Below are 26,314 nucleotides of genomic sequence, written 5' to 3' on the forward strand. Positions count from 1 at the left end.
GACTAGATTGAAGACAGCTCAATATACACCAGAAGAAGTGAAGGCCTTTCTAAATGAAAGTCCACTCTTGGTTTCTGTAGGAGGTTATGTCTGCAATATATCATTTGAACCCATGACAAAAATTATCCATAATATTGGCCTTAACTTCACATTATCTGATATGAGTCATGCCTATTTGTAAACAATGCTGGTCTTGTGTTTCACTGAGCAGCAAGTCAGTCTTCACATTTGATAAGATTATAAGCATCTACATGATAAACTCGGTCCCAGAGTTCAACAAGTCAAAAGACTGTTTTCACATTCTCTCAGATATAAAGTGTCGAGACTCTGGGTTTATGTGCTATACTGGGACCAGCCACCGGGGGGTGATCGAGACTCAGGGTTTATGAGCTATACTGGGACCAGCCACCGGGGGGTGATCAAGACTCAGGGTTTATGAGCTATACTGGGACCAGCCACTGGGGGACGATCGAGACTCAGGGTTTATGAGCTATACTGGGACCAGCCACCGGGGGGTGATCAAGACTCAGTGTTTATGAGCTATACTGGTACCAGCCACTGGGGGACGATCGAGACTCAGGGTTTATGAGCTATACTGGGACCAGCCACCGGGGGGTGATCAAGACTCAGGGTTTATGAGCTATACTGGGACCAGCCACCAGGGGGGGGGATTAACACTCTGGGTTAATGAGCTATACTGGGCCAGCCACCGGGGGGTGATTGAGACTCTGGGTTCATGAGCTATACTGGGACCAGCCACCGGGGGGTGATTGAGACTCTGGGTTTATGAGCTATACTGGGACCAGCCACCGGGGGGTGATTGAGACTCTGGGTTTATGAGCTATACTGGGACCAGCCACCAGGGGGGGGATTAACACTCTGGGTTAATGAGCTATACTGGTACCAGCCACCGGGGGGTGATCGAGACTCTGGGTTTATGTGCTATACTGGGCCAGCCACCAGGGGGTGATTGAGATTCTGGGTTTATGTGCTATACTGGTACCAGCCACCGGGGGGTGATCGAGACTCTGGGTTTATGTGCTATACTGGTACCAGCCACCGGGGGGTGATCGAGACTCTGGGTTTATGTGCTATACTGGTACCAGCCACCGGGGGGTGATCGAGACTCTGGGTTTATGAGCTATACTGGAACCAGCCACCGGGGGGTGATCAAGACTCTGGGTTTATGGGCTATACTGGGACCAGCCACCGGGGGGTGATCAAGACTCTGGGTTAATGAGCTATACTGGGACCAGCCACCGGGGGGTGATCAAGACTCTGGGTTTATGAGCTATACTGGGACCAGCCACCAGGGGGGGGATTGAGACTCTGGGTTAATGAGCTATACTGGTACCAGCCACCGGGGGGTGATTGAGATTCTGGGTTTATGTGCTATACTGGTACCAGCCACCGGGGGGTGATCAAGACTCTGGGTTAATGAGCTATACTGGGCCAGCCACCGGGGGGTGATTGAGATTCTGGGTTTATGTGCTATACTGGTACCAGCCACCGGGGGGTGATCAAGACTCTGGGTTTATGAGCTATACTGGTACCAGCCACTGGGGGGGGGGGGATTGAGACTCTGGGTTAATGAGCTATACTGGTACCAGCCACTGGGGGGTGATCAAGACTCTGGGTTTATGAGCTATACTGGGACCAGCCACCGGGGGGTGATCAAGACTCTGGGTTTATGAGCTATACTGGTACCAGCCACTGGGGGGTGATCAAGACTCTGGGTTTATGAGCTATACTGGTACCAGCCACTGGGGGGGGGGGGATTGAGACTCTGGGTTAATGAGCTATACTGGGACCAGACACCGGGGGGTGATCGAGACTCTGGGTTTATGAGCTATACTGGTACCAGCCACTGGGGGGTGATCAAGACTCTGGGTTTATGAGCTATACTGGGACCAGCCACCGGGGGGTGATTGAGATTCTGGGTTTATGTGCTATACTGGTACCAGCCACCGGGGGGTGATCAAGACTCTGGGTTTAAAATATCGAGCGCTATATTAAACTTTTTTACAGACAATGGTACACCGTCGATAAATACCGATACCGTTTTATCGCCCAGCCCTACAATGGATTAAATCCCCAATGAATGTAAAAAAAAAAAACACTTGGACGGGCACTAATGCACTCAAGATTAAAGTATATCATATGTTCAAAGTATAAACAAAACTAAAATAACACTATGTGAATAGTGTGTTAAATAGAAGAATAATTTTAATGTAAATTGTAAACCTTGAAATCTGACTACTTTCACAATTCGATCAAGTCATGAAGCATATTCAGACAGATGGGGAATTTAGTTTGGCTGGAGTTGCAGTGTGTCTAAAATAGAAAGTCCATCATCTGAAGGTGCTTGCTTGCTTAAACGGCTTTATTGATATCCTGGGGGTCTCGGATTTCAGGATGCGGATTCTGTTCTTTGTCTTGCAGTTAAAGTCAGCAACATGAGAAGAAAGCTTCTTGTTATATATAACGGATCTGAGTTTACTGACATTGGTCAGCTGACTATGTCTTTCTCTGACACGGCTTCTCATTGTTATGGTAATGTTATAGATACTAATTGCTGTTTTGCATGCAAATAAATTGATCGAATTGTAGAGTTTAGAGCATGTGTGTGAATGACACTGCAGTTATATTGAAAAAAAAAATCTGTACATGTAAACAATTTGTGCTGCTGTAAATCATATTTTGCAGTATCATAACTACAAAATAGCAGGATTCTTTAATACACATTAGAGCCCGACCGATAAAGGATTTTGAAGACCGATACCGATACACAGTGGTGGAGGAAGTACTGAATCTCAGTACTTAAGTAAAAGTACAAATACCCAGATAAATATTTACTTTATTAAAAGTAGAAGTAACACAATGACAACCATACTTAAGTAAAAAGTAAAAAGTACTTTATTTTAAATAAGTATTAAAAGTAAAAGTACTTGCATAACAATTTATTATCTTAATGTCTATTTTCTAATGATTAATAAAACATTTAATTCTAACTCATTCAACCTAATAGCCTACTCCTATAATGATGTTCAATAATGATGGAAAAAAATGTCACCATTTCTGAAACAAGCTTGCAATTAGGCAATGTCATGCTTATCCTTACTATATGTTAATAACTATGTTTGGCAGTAAACGCGATTCATTTATGGTGTAATTCTGAACCTCTTGGCTTGCCATAATCCTAACCAAACCAAACATATATTACACACGGTGTGTTTCCTATGCACGTAAAAACAAATTTTCGCGTATGAGTTGCATGATAAACGCACTGCGTGTGAGACGCATTTAGTGTGACCGGGTTGATATACTGTATCTATGGCAACCAAACGTCACTGGTGAGACAAACGTGCAGCGAACGGACGGTCAGATTACGGTTTGGCGGGGGAAAAACTGATCAGAAAATGTAACGAAAATGTAACAGAAGTTGTAGAAATGGAGTAGAAAGTATAATAATTGCTGCAAAATGTAACGAAGTAAAAGTAAAAAGTATGCATTATTTATTCTACTTAAGTAAAGTAAAGATACGTGAAAAATGTACTTAAGTAAAGTAACGAAGTATTTGTACTTCGTTACATTCCACCACTGCCGATACAAATATTTTTGGGTTTTACAATCCGATATATCGGCCGATATTTCATTTATTTATTTTAAACTGGACATGATAGTCACAAATTTTGTCATGCTTATTTGTGTTAAGAGAACTGATGGGGTTGTTCTTTTAATCGTTATTCAAGCAATGTATGTATCGTGACCAACTCAACGAGTGTTGCCGACAGGAACGGTGTAGAGTGCCCTCTGGTGGACAAACTATACAACTCCAACACTCATGACATGGTTCAAGCGTGTTTCGTCCGTTTTTATTTTATTCTTGAAATATTCATTTATCGACCAATATAACTGCCGATACCGATAGTTAGGAAAAATGCCTAATATCGGCCGATAATATCGGTCTGCCGACATATCGGTCTGGCTCTAATACACATGTACGATTTATCTGAATATTTAAAAAAAAAAAAAAAACACTGACTGACAATTTATAATGCTTGTAGCTCAACAGACAAGATAAATGTCATTTATTATATGCCAAAATGGCTCGAAGCATTTTCAGTTCAAAACTTTTTACTAGTTTCTTCACACACACACACACACACACACACCATATGCCGTTTATGAATGCTGTAATAATTGTATATGAAATTAGAGTGGATTACATAAAAGCTTTCTCAATGAGCTTAGAAACATTGGGCTTTATATGAAATAATGCCCTACATATGAGAAACTGTAATGAAATATAACTCATTACAAGCAAAATTTTCACCAAAAAAAAAAAAAAAAGTCCCTTCCACAGATTAGTGTTTAAAGGAAAGTTTCGGTATCATGACGCCACAAGACCTGCTTTGGCGTCTGTAATATTCAGAGAAGTAAATCCCTTACATGACTAAATAAGAGTAAATATGTTCAGTTGTGATTATTGTTATAATTGCACAGCTTAAGTACATGCAATGCATTTCTATGTCTGAAATGCGATCTTGCACAGTAGCTCATGGTCTTCTCTATCAGTATATCTGCGGGTCAGATGCTTCTCTTTATCAGTGAAATGACTAACGCAACCGTAGCCCACCTGTGAACAGCAGTGGATTACACAACACAAGATTTACAGCGCTCACGTCAGTCGAGTCCCATCAGCGTCACTGTCCGATAAGCATCATCTGCTAAAGGTAGTCCGACTTGTCAAGTGCTTTTTATTTTTGACACTAGAAATGCCTCGCCTGGTGGTGTGTGTGTGTGTGTGTGTGTGTGATCATGCATATGGACGCCTGCGCGTGCAGCTGAACGTCTCGTCTTGCTGAGTTGTCTGCCCCTGCTCCCAGCACAATGAAATTACATGTTTGTGATCTTCATCTCACAGACGTATTCAAGGCCCATTTATTTGGAATTGCTTTTAGTGTAATCCAATAAAGACATTTTTTCATTTATTTCCATGGTGAAATTTCTGCTGAGGCGATGTGGGCCAGCATTTCCTTCATTAGCAGTAATAATAACAGTAATAGCAATAACCACATTAAAGGCAATTATTACACTGATCCTCATCATCATCAACATCAATAATGTCAGAGTGTACAGCACACTGGGCATTAGTCATTTATGGAGAGGATTGAATCAGTGGAAGATTATGGAAGGGGGTTAATCGACAAAACACGAGATATTAGAGGCCTTCGTTCTGCGCTTCATGAATACAGTAGAGCGGATCTTATCACAATAGGAAGGATTTTATACCATGTTAACGATATGCATCACATTATTTTTACTGGAAATTGGACTCAAAATGTTCCTCAAAACGAAATAATTGAATTCCTTTTTTGGGTTATCCACTGAATTCTTCTTTTTTTATTTTCCATCAAGGTGCAACTTGATGGTGAACCTATTCATAAGTTTGACATCGGTGCAAAAACAGCCTCTCATATATGAAACAATTTGAAAAACATTCTAAACTCTAAAAAGTTATAACTTTTCAGAGTTTAGAATGTTTTCAAATTGTTTTTCAACACTGATGATAATCATAAATGTTTCTTGAGCATCAGATCATCATATTAGAGTGATTTCTGAAGGATCATGTGACACTGAAGACTGGAGTAATGATGATAAATTCAGCACTGAAATAACATTTATTTTAAAATATGTACTTATAAACAAAAAATATATATTTTTTGTGTTAGATGTTATTAATTGTTTTGACAGCCCTATAAATATTGCAATTTGAAATTGTAATATTTATAGGGCTGTCAAATCGATTAATCGCGTCTAACACAAAGTTTGTTTATATTCTTTGTTTGTAAGTTTGTATTTTTGTTTGTTTGTTTGTTGATATATATATAAATACAAACTTGTGTGTTAGATGTGATTAATCACATTTAATTGACTTGACAGCACAAAATATTTCACAGTTGCTGTTTTTACTATATTGTTGTTGTATTTATTTTGTCAATACTGTAAAAAACTTATTTTGTCAATACTGTAAAAAAAATATTGCAGTTTAACTTAAAGTAAGTAGCCTGGTTGCCTTAAAATTTTAAGTTGATTGAACTGGAAAAAGTGAGTTAATACAATGAAGGAGATTAATTTAATCATCAGAAACTCAAAATAATAAGTTATCTCAACTAAATAAATTATTTAAGTTGATCAAAGAAAAAATGTTGTGATGACAAATCTTGAAAATATTTTTTTACAGTGCATAAGAGAATCCCAAACTTTCAGAAGTGAGCCTTTTCTGAAATCATTGTAAAAGCGCGTGGACCAACACTGCACCTGTATATTTATGTGCTCGTAAAGTGGGTAACACAGGCCTTTCTTCTTCTGTTCTCCCAGCCCAGGCGTTGTGTCGAATATCAGGAGTGAGATAACAACAACAACAGCGAAGGTAACCGGGGCAGAGGCCGAAACAAGACTAAAGGGAGAGAACATCACACACACACACACACACACACAGAGTCTCCGAGGCTTTCAGAACGATCGTTAGAGCAGAAAACTCTGGGAAAAAATAAATATTTGAATATTCTCAGGCGCTTCTAAACCAGCTTAAATTGGATCATTTTATTGTGCCGCTCCACCCTGCCAAAATGCCAAGAGAGTGTGGGTCTTGGCGAAGGCCGGCACTCGTGAATCTTCCCCGCGGCCCGCGCCCCCCCACCCCTCGCACTATCTGCTGACACAGAGTCTTGCCCCGGGACACCCGCTCTCCGCCTGGCCAGCCCTCCTGCTGGGAGGAGATGCTGGAGAGCTGGAGGCGTCCCAGTGCACAACTGGCCAGCAGGACACTGTGTGTGTGTGTGACGTCTCGTCTGAACCGTATGCGTGATGCACCGAGCGCTCTTTCAAGTACATAAAGTTTTATTTGCTCAATCATTTTCTAAATGCATTTTGTCAGATTGAGATCACTCTTTGTTGGGAGTGAAACTTGCATGCAATAATAAATTTCTTTCTTTTGCTAAACACAAAGGAAGATTTTTATTATTAATAATTAGGGCTGTCAAACAATCACAATTAATCGCATCCAAAATAAAAGTTTGTGATTACATACAGTAATATATGTGGGTGCACCATGTATAATTATTTTATATATATAAATACACACACATGCTTGTATATATTTAAGAAATATTTTCATGTATATACTGTAGATTTATATATAATTTATAATAGTATAAAAGTATTTTATAATAAATAATTAAATTAAAATAATATAATTTTTTTTCTTAAATATAGATGCATGTGTGTGTATTATATATATATATATATATATATATATATATATAAAATAATTATACACAGTGCACCCACATATATTATGTAAAAACAAATTTTTTTTGATGCAATTAATCGTTTGACAGCCCTATTATTAATATTTATTTTTAAATAAAATAAGTTTGATTTGCTCTAAATATTTTTCTAAATGCATTTCGTCAGATTGATATCACTCTAAAAACTTGCATGCAATAAATGCCCCCAATAAATCAATGAACACACATCATACATGTTTGAATTCCATTCAGTTGAATTCAAGGGATCGTTCACCCAAAAAATTTAATAATTTACTCAAACTTGTATAAATTTCTTTCTTTTGCTAAACACAAAGGAAGATTATTATTATTATTATTTATATTTATTTTTTAAATAAATTAAGTTTGATTTCGCTCTAAATATTTTTCTAAATGCATTTAATCATATATATATATTTAAATGAATATATATATATATTCATTTAAAACATTTACAAGCTGTAATATTGCAGATGTTTAAATAAATGACTCATAATATTTATTTAATAAATATTATTAATTTATATAAATAAATTATTTTCAATCATTCAAACCAAAAGCTGAGCAACTTTGAGGATTGATTTATTGCATTTATTGCATGCAAATATTTCAAGTATTGTTTGAATTCATTTAAATTAAAGGGATCGTTCACCCAAAAAGTCTAATTTACTCACCCTCAAGTTGTTCCAACCCTGTATGCATTTGTTTCTGCTGAACGCAAAGCAAGATATTTTGAAGAATGTTTATAACCAGACAGTTTCTGGACCCCATTGACTTTCATAGTATTTTTTTTTTCTTATATGGAAGTAAATGGGGTCCAGAAACCACACTTTAGTTTAGGCTCCAGTTCTCTAGTCTATCGCAAGCTGGTTAAGGTTAGGTATCTGGTCGGATTAATGGATGTAGAATATGGTCATGCAGAATAAGGCATTAATACGTGCTTTATAAATTTAATAAACAGCCAATATCCTAGTAATATGCATGCTAATAACAAACTAGCCCAGTTGATAGTGAAAATTGGACCCTAAAGTGTTACCAAACATTCTTCAAAATATATATATATGTATATGTATAAGTAATGACGATGAAATACCGGAAAGATTATGGCAAAGACCAACATGCATTTGGTCAGAATGTCTATAAGGGAAAAACTGGGAATATAGTTTCAGGTTGTGTTTTAAAAAGAAAAAAATGAATCATAGTTGCAAACGTTTTTTTCAGGCTGATTTATTTTTTAAAATAGATTTATGTTCTTATGTAACCTGAATGAACCTGAACCTCAAGTTTTTAAGTATCTAATTAGCATGTTATTTTGTTTGCTAAATATACCAAAAAGTATATTTATACCTTAGCACCTAGTTTGACAACCCTAGGCATTAATCAGAATAATTACTCCTTTTAAAAAGGTTTTTAAAAAGTTGTCGTCTTCTTTTTTTTTATTGTATGGCTTTTTTTTTTTTTTTTTTTTTTTGAATGCATGACTTTCTAAACTACCCTGGAAGTTTAAGACTCTTTGTTTTAAAGGTGATTTGCATGTATTGACGTCACGGTCACAAATCAGTCATTGTCACTGGTGTCCAACAATCCGTAAAACTTCTGAAATTCACAATACGTCATTAAGACATCCGATTACTCAAAAATAACAATGACACATTGCTACTTTTTGTAGATCGTTACAAAAATTGTAACTTTATATTATTAAATCAAGACTAGATTTGGCTGATTATATCCAGTTATTGTCATTTCGTGTTACCTTGCTTTGCTTTTAATCGCATGTTCGTATCATATATCCTGAAGTACTTCTCTATTTTTCTCACCATAATTGGCTCATTACATTTCTGTTAATTAGCCAATAAAATAAAAAAGCCTAATGTTTTTACAGCACCTTTTGTAGAACTTTTTTATTTGAATTTTTTTTTTTTTTTTACTCCCAATTAGATTTTTGTAGCACATGCACTTTCCATAATACAGCTTTGAACGACAGTGACCTTTTCTACGTTTCATGCTTTCTTGCCTACGAACTGGAGGAATATTGCATTTGAGCGTTTCTTTCTTTCCGGCTTTGTTGTATGAAACGCATCACATTCCACTGCCTCCCAATTTCCAGTCTCTTTGTACGTGTCATCCGCGGCGTTCTTCCCTCATGTTTAACTGTGAGAAAGTTCTAAGAGTCAGTTTGTTTGTAAAATAAGGCAATTTAAACGAGCAGCTGGCACCAGAGATCAGCGTCTAACAACACTTTTTCTGCTTCCTCCCTGATGCGGTGCAGATCGATGTCTAGACATACATCTGTTGGTGTGCCCCGCTACTCTTCATGGAACGGTGCATTGAGAGGCATGCATTGAGAATGTGTGCGTCTGCTCTGTTTGCACAGACTTATTTAAAAAGAGCCAGATCCGATGAATGACAAATCAACAATCTGTTCGGTTCAGCGTTCCCTCGTATTGGTCCACGGATACCTTCTCAGGTGCCCTTTCTAGAAGAGTTAAAGGAGTAGATCACTTTAAAAAAAACTTTTGCTGATAATTTACTCACCCCCATGTCATCCAAGATGTCCATGTCTTTCTTTCTTCAGTTGAAAAGAAATGAAGGTTTTTGATGAAAACATTCCAGGATTTTTCTCCATATAATGGACTTCAATGGGGTCCAAACGGTTCAAGGTCCAAATGAGAGTTTCAGTGCAGCTTTAAACGACACCAGACGATAAATAAGGGTCTTATCTAGTGAAACGATCGATCATTTCAAAATTAAATAAAAGTTTGTTGAATGAACCAAAAGATTTGTTCATTTTGATGAACAGAAGAGTCACGAACGAGCATCACAGAACAGAGCAAGGCGAGCATTTGTGCTTATAAAACTTAATCTTTGCTATTTATTTATTAAATGACCACTCTTTCACTTGATAAGACCCTTATTCATCGTCTGGTGTCGTTTAAAGCCCTTTGAAGCTGCGCTGAAACTCTCATTTGGACCTTGAACCGTTTGGACCCCATTGAAGTCCATTATATGAATGTTTTCATCAAAAACCTTAATTTCTTTTCGACTGAAGAAAGAAAGACATGGACATCTTGGATGACACAGGGGTGAGTAAATTTTCAGCTAAAGTTTTTTAAAAAGTGAACTACTCCTTTAATTCGACTATCTGTCATTTGCTGATCTTTTGAATAATATGTATGACTTTTGTCATTGGCTAATGTTGGATAGTTTGATATAGGTACTGCTGATTTAGTGACCGCTACGGATCTGTGCATTTCAGAGGAATCTTGTAAGATGTGGATGCATAAAGTATTTTACATCGTTCTATTGAAACAAAACAGATGCATTAAAGTGTCTGGTTTTCAGATGATTCTGCACTGCTTAAAATGCAGAGGCGTGCATCATTTCTTTTAGCTTCCCTGGCACCCCATCTGCAATTCTTAAAGTGTTTAAATTTGACATACCCAAATCATTTTGTTGAAAGTGATGCACAGCACTCGAGTGGCCAATTTGTAAAGCCGCTAACTTTCCTCTGACTTTGTGCTTCTGAATCCCATCACTGTGTGAGTGCAGGAACGCAGCTATTGTTTGAGATTGATCAGTCCTTGGCCCAGTTCTGTAGGCTTTGTAGGGGCCTTTCGCTATTCAGCATCCTTCGACGGAGCTATGTGTGACGCAGTCGTAGATCCCCCCCCAATTCAACTTGTGACCACATTTCCTTACTTTAGATTGACCCCGCTGATCCTCCTTTGTGCTGGAGTGAAGATTAGGGAGCGAGCACGTCGGGCTGAAGGCCTGCCAGAGGCTCGGCAAGCCTTATTCCTGCTTGAAACCTCCCTTCTGCAACATTCCCAGTTCCGGCCCATGCCAGTCTATATGACTTATGGAGTTTGGGCCTTATACTGCCAATCCCACTTAGAGTGCATTTTTCTGATAAACAAAAGCACATTCAAGCTTTAGCTTCTCATTTCACACTGTGTGCTTTGGCTCGGGGCAATGCTTTCCTGGAGCCCTTGGCCTACAGTCCAAAGAATGGCTCCAGTTGGCTTTCCTTAAAAAAAAAAAAAGAAAAAAAAAGAGAAAAAGCAGCCACATGTGGAGGATTAGACTCCATCTTTCATCCTCCACGCTCTCTACTCGCCCTCTTCTACCCAAGCCCACCGGCTCCCCCTCAGCGCCTAAACTCACGGACACACACGTGTATCAAACTTACCTCAGCAGCTTCGGTCCAGCTCATCTGCGAAGCAAGAACTTCTTTGGCAGACGTCTATTTAGGGCACTTGCGAAACAGAATTTGCATTATCGCTAGCGCGTGTCCTGGTCTGTCCTGGCCAAATTCACAGCTTGTAAGTTCCTAAGAAAGTTTCTCCTTTTGTTTCCGCTCACCGCCCACTGGCCTTTGTGTGGATGCAGCCGTTTGCAATCGGTTGTTGTGTGTGAATAGTTGTTAAGCGCACTATATTACGCATATGGTGCCTCAAACTTGATAGTTGCACTTAACATATTCCATATTTTACTTGAGAAACATGCACCAGATGGAATGATAGAGCAGTGCATGACAAACATGACTCTTAATACACCCACTATTAAAAACGCCGTGCCTCCGATCAGACAATAGGCAGCCCTATGCGAACCCTTTGTCTTCAACTCGACAGGAATATCAGAGCGGTTATTAGAGGAGGATGTGAAATGATAGCTGTGTTGCAGGTTGACCCCCGAGGGCATGGGCTGTCTCTGGGAACAGATGTGCCACCCACTCGCAACAGTTGTACTCTTCCCACAATGCCCTGGTGGGAGTAACTTGGGCTAGGAGAGGACAAGATAATGCTGTGTGTGTGTAAACTGCATCGGTGTTTGCGTTTGTGACCGGGGCGCATCTTGGGAAAGGTGTCGAAGGTCGGAGACTTTTCAAGGTAATCGCAGGCCGATTGGGAAGATAAATGGTGTCCCTTTTTGGAAGCAATAGTGCATTTGTTTTTTATAGGAGTGGGAATCTTTTGGGTCACGATTAGATTTAAAATAAATTCTCGATTTGAATCAAATTTCAATTCGATTATATGCATGCATTTAAAATCTATAATCAAATCTACATTGCTTCACCGTTTGTGATTAGGATTTGGGCGCATTTTGGGAAAGGTGTCTAAGGTCGGAGACTTTTCAAGGTAATCGCAGGCCGATTGGGAAGATAAATGGTGCCCCTTTTTGGAAGTAATAGTGCATTTGTTTTTTATAGCGGTGAGAATCTTTTGGGTCACGATTAGATTTAAAATCAATTCTCGATTTGAATCAAAGTTCAATTCCGATATATGGATGCATTTAATATCTATGAACAAATCTACATTGCTTCACCGTTTGTGATCGGGACTGGGGCGCATCTTGGAAAGGTGTCGAAGGTCGGAGACTTTTCAAGGTAATCGCAGGCCGATTGGGAACACAAATGGTGCCCCTTTTTGGAAGTAATAGTGCATTTGTTTTTTATAGGAGTGGGAATCTTTTGGGTCACGATTAGATTTAAAATCAATTCTCGATTTGAAGTTAAGTTCAATTCGATATATGCATGTATTTAAAATCTATGATCAAATCCACATTGCTTCTCCGTTTGCGTTTGTGACCGGGGTGCATCTTGGGAAAGGTGTTGAAGTTCGGAGATTTTCAAGGTAATCACAGGCCGATTGGGAAGATAAATGGTGTCCCTTTTTGGAACTAATAGTGCATTTGTTTTTCATAGCGGTGGGAATCTTTTGGGTCACGATTAGATTTAAAATCAATTCTCAATTTGAATCCAATTTCACTTCGATATATGCATGTATTTAAAATCTATGATCAAATCCACATTGCTTCACCCTTTGCATTTGTGACCGGGGTGCATCTTGGGAAAGGTGTTGAAGTTCGGAGATTTTCAAGGTAATCACAGGCCGATTGGGAAGATAAATGGTGTCCCTTTTTGGAAGCAATAGTGCATTTGTTTTTTATAGCGGTGGGAATCTTTTGGGTCACGATTAGATTTAAAATCAATTCTCAATTTGAATCAAATTTCAATTCGATATATGCATGCATTTAAAATCTGATCAAATCTACATTGCTTTACCGTTTGCGTTTGTGACCGGGGTGCATCTTGGGAAAGGTGTCGAAGGTCGGAGATTTTTCAAGGTAATCGCAAGCCGATTGGGAAGATAAATGGTGTCCCTTTTTGGAAGTAATAGTGCATTTGTTTTTTATAGGAGTGGGAATCTTTTGGGTCACGATTAGATTTAAAATCAATTCTCGATTTGAATCAAAGTTCAATTCCGATATATGGATGCATTTAATATCTATGAACAAATCTACATTGCTTCACCGTTTGTGATCGGGACTGGGGCGCATCTTGGAAAGGTGTCGAAGGTCGGAGATTTTTCAAGGTAATCGCAGGCCGATTGGGAAGATAAATGGTGTCCCTTTTTGGAAGTAATAGTGCATTTGTTTTTTATAGCGGTGGGAATCTTTTGGGTCACGATTAGATTTAAAATCAATTCTCAATTTGAATCAAATTTCAATTCGATATATGCATGCATTTAAAATCTGATCAAATCTACATTGCTTTGCCATTTGTGATTGGGTCTGGGGAAAGATGTCGAAAGTCGGAGGCTTCCCACCAGGTCAAAACTTTGGGTTAATTACAGGGAATGGTGCAAGTAAAAGTGCATTTTTAAGCACACAGAAATGACCGTTAATGTAGTCGGAAGCGACTCACCAAAGGCCAATCTCGAGACTAAGACGTTTCATTCCCGCGTCATTAAATTGGATGCACTGGGTGACAGCTTGACTCTTGGGGAACATGGCCAGACTGATGAAATGAGATCATAAGCGAGATAAGCGTTGTGAGTGCAGGGACTAAGTGGAATGAACGCTGTTGACACATGAACTGAGCAGTTGCACACGACTTTGTGCGGAAATTCGTGTGTCAATACAGTCGCTCATTTTCTCTGATCCCTTCCCACAGTCCCACACCCCACCGGCTTGCCTCTGTACGCCAGCGACTGGGAGTGGATTATTGGAGTCTTTGGGTTCGCAATCACCTATTTTGCAATCAACTTCCTCGTGCCTTCCTTTTATTTCCAGGTGTATTGTTTTTGATCCGAGGTGCTTATTCGCTGTGTTGTGGCAGCGAGCAGTTAATTGTGTTTTATTGTCCGGGTGTTTTGCCAAAACCCAGCAGGTTGTCTGTAGATAATCACAAACTTCCACTCACGACTACAAAAAAAATGACTTATTAAGAGTTTCATCCATAAACTTGGTGTGGGGTTTTGCCACTTGCTAAGGAATCTCATATAAAATTCGCTTTAATTCGTCCAGCTCATCATCAGTGTTTAAGGTGGATGCGTCACGTCACGTCCTCTGTGACCATTTCCAAGCAAGGCGAACAGAAGGGACCACATTGATCAGCTTCGCCTTCCTCCCCCTGCTTATTTATTTAATCTTTTCAGAGCTAGATTTGTAGATTCATTCAAGCTCTCGAGATCCTGTGTGTGTTATTCCCAGAGGGCAGAAATTAATTCCTCCTCCTTGTCGTCGTCCTCCTCCTCTCTTTCAGCAGTAAGGTGCAGTGGGCTCTCTTTCTCTTCCCTCCGAGAGAATGCCGAAGAGGAGGAACCAGTCCTGAGGGAATCTTGTCTATATAGTTTAATCCGCTGCTATGTTGAATGGTTCATAGGGAATAAAAGACAAAGCTTTTGTTTATGATTCTAATATTAGCCTCTTGGCATTTCTTATATAAATGAGAGCCTGCCCTACGGCAGCACTATTGATTTCCCACATCCACAAAAGTCAGCCTCCGTCCTTGCAAAATAAGGCTCAAGAGATTACTGGAAAATAAAAAGCGAGCTGAATTTCTGTTATTTTTGTCAGATTGACCGCTAATATGAATAATTCAGGTTGCATCACCGCTTTGTGGACTTTGGTTTGCTAAGAAGAGCAAGTCTTCCCATATTAGTTAATGACGAGGTCGTAGACCCTAAAGAACAAACGTTTAGAGCCTTTGCACATTTGCTTTATTAACGCTTCTGTCGGGTATACGTTTTTTTTTCTTGTTTTTCGAACTAAATTTATTTAAATCCTCGTCGTACAGACACATCGACGCGTAATCCTGGGGTTCGTTTCCCATTTTAGGCTCGCAAATGACCGTATTAAGGTAATAAACAGCAGAACTTTGTCTACATTAGAATCATTAAAAAACATATTAATCGTAATGCAGATTTGCATTTCAGAAAACCAAGGACAAAGGCTCCCCGGCTCTTTTATTTTGAGGAAGCGCTTGGCAAATCAGCGACAGGTCTTGGAACGAAAGAACGACAGGAAAAGATAGAACCGTAATCCCAATCAATGCACTTCATAAAGCACCTTCCTCCTAAAATGTGTGACTAATGTGCGCAAATCTCCGGGTTTAAAAGCTGTCAGTGGAGATGGCTGGAGTTGTTGCTTTGCCATTCATCTCCCCAACGTAATAAACCGACTCGTTTGTTTGTTCTGTTTGCTTTCTTCCTTTCGTTTTGTCTTTCGTCTGAGCAAATGTACCTTGAGGTCTTGTGTAGGGTTTCCCTTTTCAAGCTGAGCTTCGACAAGCCTGCGTGCTTCGTGCTTCCGTAATGACATTAAACAGGAACATTTAAAGGGCTTTCGGCGAGAGCCGCATTGTCTGCTCTGAAGGCTTCCAGAAAGGGCTTTTATTATGTTGTGGATTTAATGCCAGTGTGTGTTACCTGATAACATTAAAGCAGAGACGAACGAAGCGGGAATATTCCCACGCTGGCAGAGCTTCAAGAATATTGACCACCAACAGGATTTCAGCTGATGCTGGGCATGTATATTCATGGGCCCGGAGTTATATCTGGGGAGGTTTAATTCATTAGCCTGTTAACTGTCACCCCCCCTTTTTTGAATAGACATGAAAATGCACATTTCGAACTTAAATGGTTGTAATTCAAGAATGCTTTGGAATATAGACATATGATTGGTCTTGTTTTAAAGAAGACATTTGGCAGATTTTTGTAGAAGTGAAATAAATTAAGAAAGTGAAACAGAAAAAAAAGTTATAGAAGTTTGAGTTTATGGAAATGTACAATGTAAAAATATTAATTATTCATATTTTGCATAAAATATATATTTTCAAAACCTGGGCTACTCTAAAATGTCAGAAAGATAAAAGCCAAAAATCTGAACAAGTTGTGTTTCAAATTTTAGGTTGATATCTCAAAAAATGAGCTTTCAGTGAGATTTTGTTTGAGCGCAGTACCAAACTTTTTCACTAGGGCACAATCAGACTCCATTACTGCCCATATAAGGGCGCCTGCTTTTCCATTCATGTTTTGAATGATATGAACCATTATTTTCACAATTTTCATACAATTTCTGAAGTAGAGATCCTATTCAGAAGTAGCATGGGAAGTTTGGCAGATTTTGATATGAATTGAACCTCTAAGAAACACATACAAAGAACACGCATGAAAGTCATAGCTAGCTGCCACGTCACAAATGGTGAATTTATTATTTTTTTCTTGATATTTCAAACTTTTCAGACCTTTTTTTTCCAAAATAATTGAATGGATTCTATCTTTTGAACATTTGGCATGAAAACAAACTGAGGTATCTACCATTTTTTCATGATTTTTCATGTTTACTGCTATTTTAAAATAAAGGTCTGAACACGCCTTATGAGTATGAAAATATTCTTGTTTTATATTGATAAATTATGGCTCCTCTGTAATATATTTTGAAAATCAGTCACCAAATATGGAAACTAGAGATTGTAAGCTTTCAAATGATATATAGTTTGTCAATATTATTTAAGGTATTTACTAAGATATTATTGTTTTAAAAATATAGTGGCAAACGTCCCACCTGTGGGACGGTGACAGTTAAGTAGCTAGCTTTTGAGTCGCGGGGTTAGTGTGCCGGTTTCGAGCTGGATAAATGTTGTTTGTCGCCGTCTTCCAGATGGATGGATGCGGCGGGCGCTCGTTTTGCTGAGCTCTCCCGGCGATCTTCGAGTTCTGTTGAAACAATGACGCATTAGTGAAGTATTGTGTTCCCCGGGGCGCGTTAAATGCGTCTTGCTTTGTTTTAAAACTCATTTGAGCAGCTCAATCAGGGGACGTCGAATGTGGACTTGTTCAGGTGTGCTTTTGCTTTTTTTTTTTTTGTAAGTAAATTAAACCGATAAAATGAAGTTTACTTCCAGTTGAATTGATGATTCCCGCAAACCTGGGAAAACTAGTCATTTTCACCGACCGGCGTGTTGGAGGTAGAAATAATGACAGTGTTTCAGACTTGTTTGATCATCCCTAGCAAATCTGAATGGTAAATTTATTCCGCAGGTGTTGCACATGGAATAATGTTTTAGCATAATGAGGATAAGATGTTGATGGGGGTACAGTACTCGGATGCTCAGTATTTTAGACACAAAAAGCCCCCTGTCATTGATCCATGCTGAATGCCAACGATATATTCACTCTGAGGTTCTTGTTAACCACCAAAAGTTGCGTTTGTGTTCTTTTGCAGGAGTGAAGATTCATCTGCAGGTTGTATAATTGCAGGCGCTTCTTCTCATTATGGCTGAGGCCTGAAACGCAGGTACGCTTCTTACAGGTCAGACTCAAGTACGTGTTGCATTCTCCGGTTTTCTCCATACTATCCATCCTAGGTGGTATGCAAGATTAAAATAAGTGTGTCCCAAAGCATAGTATGTTGAAAAGAGTATGTCAGAAGTCTACTAATCCATCCAAGTGTGGATGCATGCTCACAATAACAGCTAATATTACCCACAACCCATTGCGCTTTGGTGGAGGAACTACAAACATGAGTTAAAAAGTGTTGAAACTACAAAATGGCGGATATTCGCGGCTGACGGTGAGATAAAGGGTTTGAGTGACTAATAGAAAAATATTTATTTAATGTTATCCGTGTTATATTTCATCTGCAATAACGAACCATTTGGCCTTTAACTTTTAAAGAAGTAGTTCACTTTAAAAAAAACTTTTGCTGATGATTTACTCACCCCCATGTCATCCAAGATGTCCACGTCTTTCTTTCTTCGGTCGAAAAGAAATTAAGGTTTTTGATGAAAACATTCATGTAATGGACTTCAATGGGGTCCAAATGAGAGTTTCAGTGCAGCTTCAAAGGACTTTAAACGACTCCAGACGATGAATAAGGGTCTAATCAAGCGAAACGATCGCTAATTTTTTTAAAAAAAGTTTGTTTTATAAGCGCAAATGCTCGCCTCGCCTTGCTCTGTTCTGTGACGCGCGTTCGTGACTCTCCCGTTCATCAAAATGAACAAATATTTTTTCGTGTCATTTGGTTGATTCAACAAACGAAATGAACAAATTGACTCTTTTGATGAACGACTTCGAACAGGAGCATCACAGAACAGAACAAGGCAAGAATTTGAGCTTATAAAACTTAAACTTTGTTGTTTTTGTTTTTTTTTAAATGAGCGCTCGTTTCACTTGATAAGACCCTCCTTTCATCGTCTGGAGTCGTTTAAAGCCCTTTGAACAGTTTGTAGTTTGCACTGAAACTGTCTTTTGGACAGCATCATGTGGATAAGATTTGATGCTCGTTCATGCTTGCGTACAGTAAAATTTAATTTTATTATAGTGCACTGTATGTTTCACCAGTGACCCTTTTGACCTTTTTTTTCCCTCCTAATACAGGTTGACTGCATGGCATTGATTGCTCACGTGATTATCTTGAAAAAATATTTCCAGATCCGAGCACCCATGAAGAAAAGATGGCAGCATAATGGCTGGAGAACTCTATCGCCCCCTTGAGTCTTGAGGTGAATCACCACCACAGCGTCGCAAACACACATTAAACATACAAAGGGACGGCGTTTGAAATGTTAACCAAGTCTGTATTTTTTACCATGTATTTTTTATTTTTTTTTCCAAATCCTGCGCAACAACGTCACTAATTTGGAGACAAATAACAGGACAATGACATAAACACACAGGCTGCCGGTCCAATCAGGGACTCTCAATTGCTTTTATAGTCTAAACGCATTGCTCATCCAGATGGGGTGCCGAACTCACGTGCGTTTATCTCGCCCATATTACTCTATTATCCTGGTAATATGAAGCAGAGCTAGTAAAGACTCAGGAAACTCTTCACTCGGGTGTAAATTACAGAGGCGCCTGGGGTGTTCTCGACCCTCTCTCGCTGGCACCTCGCCCCGTCTCACGTACGAGACAATGACTATTACCCGACACACCTGGGTTCTGGGCCTCACAATCTTCTTAATATCTTTTAAATCTTCACATAAGGTATGCCTTCCATAGGGCTTACAATACCATTTGCTCTAATAAACTCTTTTGGCAGAGGTGCATGCAAGCTGCTTTCGGCGGCCCCCGGAGAGAAGAGCGAAACGCGGAGGGCGAGGCATCCCCAAATATGAGGATAAATCGCAGGTAATCCTGCAGGACCGGAGCACTGGTAATCAACACTCGTCCAACTGGAAACATTTTACAATTCTTCATCTTAATTTAACTCTTTATCTTTACCTGGTAATTCTTATAGCAGCAGGTGCACTGGTGTTTTGAAAGGGATGCGAGACGGAGAGGGGGGCGATAAGCAAATCAAATTAATGACAATGAGTGTTTGTGGAGAGAAGGCAGGCGGAGAGCTTGTTTGAGCCCATCGTGCGTGCCATGTTAAACACTTCACTCGCCGTGGAGGGGCTAATCCAGTCTCCGACAGCTAGCTGATTATACGAATAAACTACACGCGCTCGCGTCGAGAGATGGGAGCGTCCCTCGTTAACGTTCAAGCTCACTCCAACGAGGAAGTAATTAAGACGCCACCCCCCCCCCCCAAAAAAAAAGATTTTAAGTGTTGTCTAATAGACCGGCTTGAAGGTGTTTATTTTATATTGTCTCGGTGCAGAAGTCATTATGCGGTTGAAGGGGGCTTACGAGGAGCTAAACGCAGCGAGGCGAGTTTGAGGAACGTCTGATGCTCCCGGCTCCACAGTTGCAGAAGCATATGAACTGTCGCTTGTTGTTTTAAATAATAGATTGCCTTCCCTAAATTCATGCCTGATATTTTTGGCAGAGTCGAGAGTCTTTTGGATGGGCAGCATCTGTCAGACTTCGACGCAGGCCAGGAAAACACTCCCCACCCGAGCCGGATGTACAGCACAGTCGTATTGCAGGTGATGCTTCAGCTTTCTGTCGATTTAAAGGAGTAGTTCACTTTTAAAAAAAAAACTTTTGCTGATGATTTATTCACCCCCATGTCATCCAAGATGTCCACGTCTTTTTTTCTTCAGTCGAAAAGAAATTAAGGTTTTTGATGAAAACATTCATATAATGGACGTCAATGGGGACCAAATTAGAGTTTCAGTGCAAACTGCAAACCGTTCGAAGGGCTTTAAATGATTTCAGACGACGAATAACTGAAACGATCGCTCATTTAAAAATACGTTTTATAAGCACAAATGGTCGTGTTCGTGACTCTCCTGTTCGAACTTCGTTTATCCAAAGGAACGAATCTTTTTTCGTGTCATATGGTTCATTTAACGAACCAAATGAACGAGTTGACTCGGGAAAAGAGTTCGAACAGGAGAGTCATGAACGATTTTGATGAAAACATTCATATAATGGACTTCAATGGGGTCCAAATGAGAGTTTCAGTGCTAACTGCAAACTGTTCAAAGGGCTTTAAATGAGTTCCGACGATGAATAAGTGAAACGATCGCTCATTTAAGAATAAATAACAAAGTTTAAGTTTTATAAGCACAAATGGTCGTGTTCATGACTCTCCTGTTTGAACTTGTTTATTAAAATGAACAAATCTTTTTTCGTGTCGTATGGTTCATTTAACGAATTGAAATGAACGAGTTGACTCGGGAAAAGATTTGTTCATTTTGATGAACGAGTTCGAACAGGAGAGTCACGAACGATTTTGATGAAAACATTCATATAATGGACTTCAATGGGGTCCAAATGAGAGTTTCAGTGCTAAACTAGGGCTTTAAATGAGTTCAGACGATGAATAAGTGAAACGATCGCTCATTTAAGAATAAATAACAAAGTTTAAGTTTTATAAGCACAAATGGTCGTGTTCATGACTCTCCTGTTTGAACTTGTTCATTAAAATGAACAAATCTTTTTTCGTGTCATATGGTTCATTTAACGAATTGAAATGAACGAGTTGACTCGGGAAAAGATTTGTTCATTTTGATGAACGAGTTCAAACAGGAGAGTCACGAACGTTTTTGATAAACACTCATATAATGGACTTCAATGGGGTCCAAATGAGAGTTTCAGTGCTAACTGCAAACGGTTCAAAGGGCTTTAAATGATTTCAGACGATGAATAAGTGAAACGATCGCTCATTTAAAAATAAATAACAAAGTTTAAGTTTTATAAGCACAAATGGTCGTGTTCGTGACTCTCCCGTTCGAACTTGTTTATTAAAACGAACAAATCTTTTTTTCGTGTCATTTGGTTCATTTAACGAACGAAATGAACGAGTTGACTCGGGAAAAGATTTGTTCATTTTGATGAACAGGAGAGTCACGAACGTGCATCACAGAACAGAGCAAGGCGAGCGTTTGTGCTTATAAAACTTAAACTTTGTTTGTTTTTTTAAATGGCCGCTCGTTTCGCTTGATTAGACCCTTATTCATCGTCTGGTGTCGTTTAAAGCCCTTTGAAGCTGCACTGAAACTCTCATTTGGACCCCATTGAAGTCCATTACATGAATGTTTTCATCAAAAACCTTAATTTCTTTTCGACTGAAGAAAGAAAGACATGGACATCTTGGATGACATGGGGGTGAGTAAATTACCAGCAAAAGTTTTTTTAAAAAGTGAACTACTCCTTTAAGAAGTTTCAGATTCTTTTTGAGCACTTTTGTCATTGGTCTGCGTTGCAATCGAGGGTTAAGTAGTTTAACAGTGATTACAGTGAAGTGATATTTGATTATTATCTCCTGAAACGGCAACTCCTCCAGCTTTCTGTTCTCTTAACAATAGTTTAATTGTTAGTTTGGACACCCACTCAATAGACGGGCGAAATGAAGAGCAGTAATGGAAAGGAATTATGGGGGGAAATGGCATGAAATGAATACATTTTCAAAAGCACCCGCATCTCTATTTTTTTTTTTTATGAAATATATTTTGATTAGTCAGGAGAGCATCTTTACCGTGATTCATTCAATCAATAACACGTTTGATTTTTAAAAGCACCTTTGCTGAGATCTATTTTGAATGAGTTTTATCATTTTATGACGATCACTTTGTGCTTCTGCTGCAGTGTGAAATGAAGGTTTCTCCATGTGTACCTCTGTTTCCTTATATTATGTTATAATTACAGTTTTGCTTTATTATTTTGTGTATATATATATATATATATATATATATATACATATATATATATATATATATATATATATATATATATATACATATATATATATACATATATATATTAGGGGAGTAACAATGTATTGTGCCACAATGTATCGCAATACAAAAAAATGCAACAATATGTATTGTGGATTGTTTCCCCAAAATAAAAATTACTCTGTGAGAAAAAAAAATAGTTTTAGTGTCAGTACTACAATTAACTGCTATTCATAATCATAATGTTGGTTTTAATGTATAATAATGCAATGGGGAATATTTGTGGGTCCTGATAATGCCAAATGTCTGATTTTACCAGTAAAAGTGGCCAACATTATTTATCTAATCAGTGAAAGAGTTTAAGCATATTCATCTAAAATAATTCCGTTTTTCAGCTTCAGAATCATGAATATTGTTATTCTGGTGTTACCACTGTCCTTGGGTTAAAGGCACCGAGTCCAAACCTATTCAATTAAACCCACAATGTAATATCAAAGTCAGCATTCTAATCAACCGTGCATTTTTTTTTTTCTTAACCTTTTATCATGTGTCTTGGAGTATCGCAATAATATCGTATCGCGAGTTATATCGAATCGTGACATGAGGTTATCGTTACACCCCTGAAAAAAAAATATATATATATATAAAATATATATACTGTATGTAAGCATTAAGGTGATTAGAGTGATTTCTGAAGGATCATGTGACACTGAAGACTGGAGTAATGATGCTGAAAATCACAGCAATAAATTACACTTGACTATAGAAAACAGCTATTTTAAATCGTAATAATATTTCACAATTTTACTGTACTTTTTGATCAAATTACTTGACTTGGTGACTCTTTTAAAAAAACATTTAAAAATGTTGCTGACCCCAAACTTTTGAATAGTAGCGTATGCACGTGATTCATTCTGATCCATTCAATCATGTGTCATCAAATCAGCATTTAAAGATTAGTTCACTTTAAAAAAAAAAACATTTGCTGATAATTTATACACCCCCATGTCATCCAAGATGTCCATGTCTTTCTTTCTTCAGTTGAAAAAAAATTAAGGTTTTTGATGAAAACATTCCAGGATTTTTCTCCTTATAATGGACTTCAATGGGGACCAAACGGTTCAAGCTCCAAATGAGAGTTCCAGTGCAGCTTCAAAGGACTTTAAACGACACCAGATGATGAATAAGAGTCTAATCAAGCGAAACGATCGGCCATTTAATAAATAAATAAAAAAAGTTTAAGTTTTATAAGCACAAATGCTCGCCTTGCTCTGTTCTGTGATGCGTGTTCGTGACTCTCCTGTTCATCAAAATGAACAAATCTTTTTATGAATCATTTGGTTCATTCAACGAACAAAATGAACGAATTGACTAGGAAAAAGATATGTTCATTTTGATGAACGAGTTCGAACAGGAGAGTCACAGAACAGAGCAAGGCGAGGATTTTTAGCTTATAAAACTTAAACTTTATTATTTTTTATTTTTTTTAAATGACCGATCCTTTCGCTTAATAAGACCCTTCATCATCTGGAATCATTTAAAGCCCTTTGAACAGTTTGCACTGAAACTATCAACCGTTTGGACCCCATTGAAGTCCATTCTACGAATGTTTTCATCAAAAACCTTAATTTCTTTTCGACTGAGGAAAGAAAGACATGGACATCTTGGATGACATGGGGGTGAGTAAATTATCAGCAAAAGTTTTTTTTTAAAGTGAACTACTCCTTTAAATGACTGAAGGCGCAATATAAAATTGTGTTGGATATTTTATTGTCAGTATAACGGTGTGGGAAACACTGATGCTTCAGTAAAGGCAGTCTCTCTGGCCAGGGGCAAATGTCCCTCCCCCTTGGCCTCGCTAGGGCCAGAATTCCTCCACGTGTGTGTGTTTGTGTGTGTTTGTGTGTGTTACGCTGGGATTGCTTCAGACAAAGGTGTCTCACTTGCCAGCCGCATCCCCACACCACCTAAAGCGGCACATTTGTTCCCCTTCGCTCGTCCACCAGGGCGGCGCTGAAGTGGCCCTCGGGACACTGGAGAGTGAATAAACATTTTCATGCTTTTTTTGTGTCTTTTCCAAAAAATATTGCGAGCTTCACACACACACACACACACACAACGTGTGGTTTGTGAAATTCTGAAGGCTTGTTTTGGAGAGGCTTGGTGTTAGTACCTGACTCTCTCTCTCTCTCTCTTTTTTCCCCCCTCATCTCCCTTTAAAAATCAGCAAATCCATTCGCTAAACATCTGCACCTCTGTACTGAACAGATAACAACCTGGGCCAGCCCAGCTCTGCAGCGAGTCAAGGCTGATAGGCCCAAATCTCTGGCCTTTTTTTTTTGTTTTTTTGAAAATGCTAATGACGGAGAAACACGTCCCAAGCCAAAAGCGCTCTTGTAGATCTGTCAATTGCTATTTTGACAGATATTTGCTTGTAAGTACACACAACACTTGTTCCCCGTGTCTTATCTGCGGCGCTGCAGAACACTGACCTACATTGCATCAAGCACAATATGATGCACAAACCCGCGCTGCTCAATACCAGTTTTCATTTTCACCTCAAAAAGAGGATGGAGCTCAATGAAATGGCTGAAAATCCAATAAACAGAAGGCATTCTCTCCCGAATAAGAAGTGTCAGTTTTTTTAAAAGAAGAAATCGGTCTCATCTGAGAGCATTTCAATGTCTTATTCGAGGGGTTTTGCATTAGCACTTGCTGGTGACGAGGAAATATTGAACATAAAGCTGCTTGATTTCGCTCTCGCTTGCACTCATGCGCATGTTCGGCAGTGAAAGGAGGAACTGACGGATTTGGACTTGTTTGTCACTTTGCCCATTTGAACTTTAGCCATCAGATTCCCCCCTTTTTTTTAATTGTTTTATCTGTAAATGAACACTCAATGAGGAATAATGTAGACGCATTCAGTAAATTCCATTGAACATTTACTGAAATTGATCCTGATAAATATTTAGGTAGCTACAATAGCATCTTTTTCTTTTTTTTACCAGTTATGATTTTGGACTTTTTCTCCTCATAATTGCACATTTACATCTTTTTCTCATCTATTTTTCATCAGAATTGGAATTTTTTAACATGCATTTGCAACTTCATATCATGCAATTCTGAAATAATAATAATTGTGAGAGTCACAATTACATTTTTTATTCAGTGGCGGAAACGAGCTTCCATACTTTACAAATTCCTAGAGGATTTATTAAATAAATATGATGATATCAATACTAATAAGAGTTAAAAGTTATGTTTTTAACTTAAAAATATGCATTTAGCAAAGTTTTTTTAGAGGCCGTCCATGCATTTGTCATTTTCTGTCTTGTTTTGCCAGTATATTATAATATTTAATTATTTAATACTATGCTCTTTTTTAAAAGGCCATGCAAGAATTATTTTCTGTTTAGTTGTTTTTTTTTTTGCCAGTATATTGTAATATTTAATTATTATTTAATATTATGCTCTTTTTTTAAAAGGCCATGCAATAATTATTTTCTGTCTTGTTTTTTTGCCAGTATATTATAATATTAAATTATTTAATATTATGCTTTTTTTAAAAGGCCATGCAATAGATATTTTTGGTCTTCTTTTGTCGTTATATTATAATATTGAA

At 38.4% G+C, this 26,314-nt stretch overlaps 1 long non-coding RNA gene across 7 annotated transcripts in view; it reads left to right on the forward strand.

Annotated features, from left to right (window-relative positions):
* LOC120491131 (uncharacterized) overlaps nucleotides 1-26,314 on the forward strand; it is an 87,231-nt gene that overhangs the window by 23,286 nt on the left and 37,631 nt on the right. For 4 of the 7 annotated variants that reach the window (XR_016145879.1, XR_016145881.1, XR_016145878.1 and 1 more), the window contains exons 2-5: nucleotides 17,844-17,930; nucleotides 19,001-19,125; nucleotides 19,665-19,753; nucleotides 20,397-20,496. This is a non-coding gene — a long non-coding RNA (uncharacterized LOC120491131). Of the gene's footprint in view, nucleotides 1-6,384; nucleotides 6,437-17,843; nucleotides 17,931-19,000; nucleotides 19,126-19,664; nucleotides 19,754-20,396; nucleotides 20,497-26,314 lie in introns of all 7 variants that reach the window. The other 3 variants (XR_016145882.1, XR_016145884.1, XR_016145880.1) reach the window with 3 other exon arrangements.

Source organism: Pimephales promelas, chromosome 12 (assembly GCF_988280905.1).
Source record: "Pimephales promelas chromosome 12, fPimPro1.hap1.1, whole genome shotgun sequence".
In the NCBI taxonomy this organism is placed as follows: Eukaryota; Metazoa; Chordata; class Actinopteri; order Cypriniformes; family Leuciscidae; genus Pimephales; species Pimephales promelas.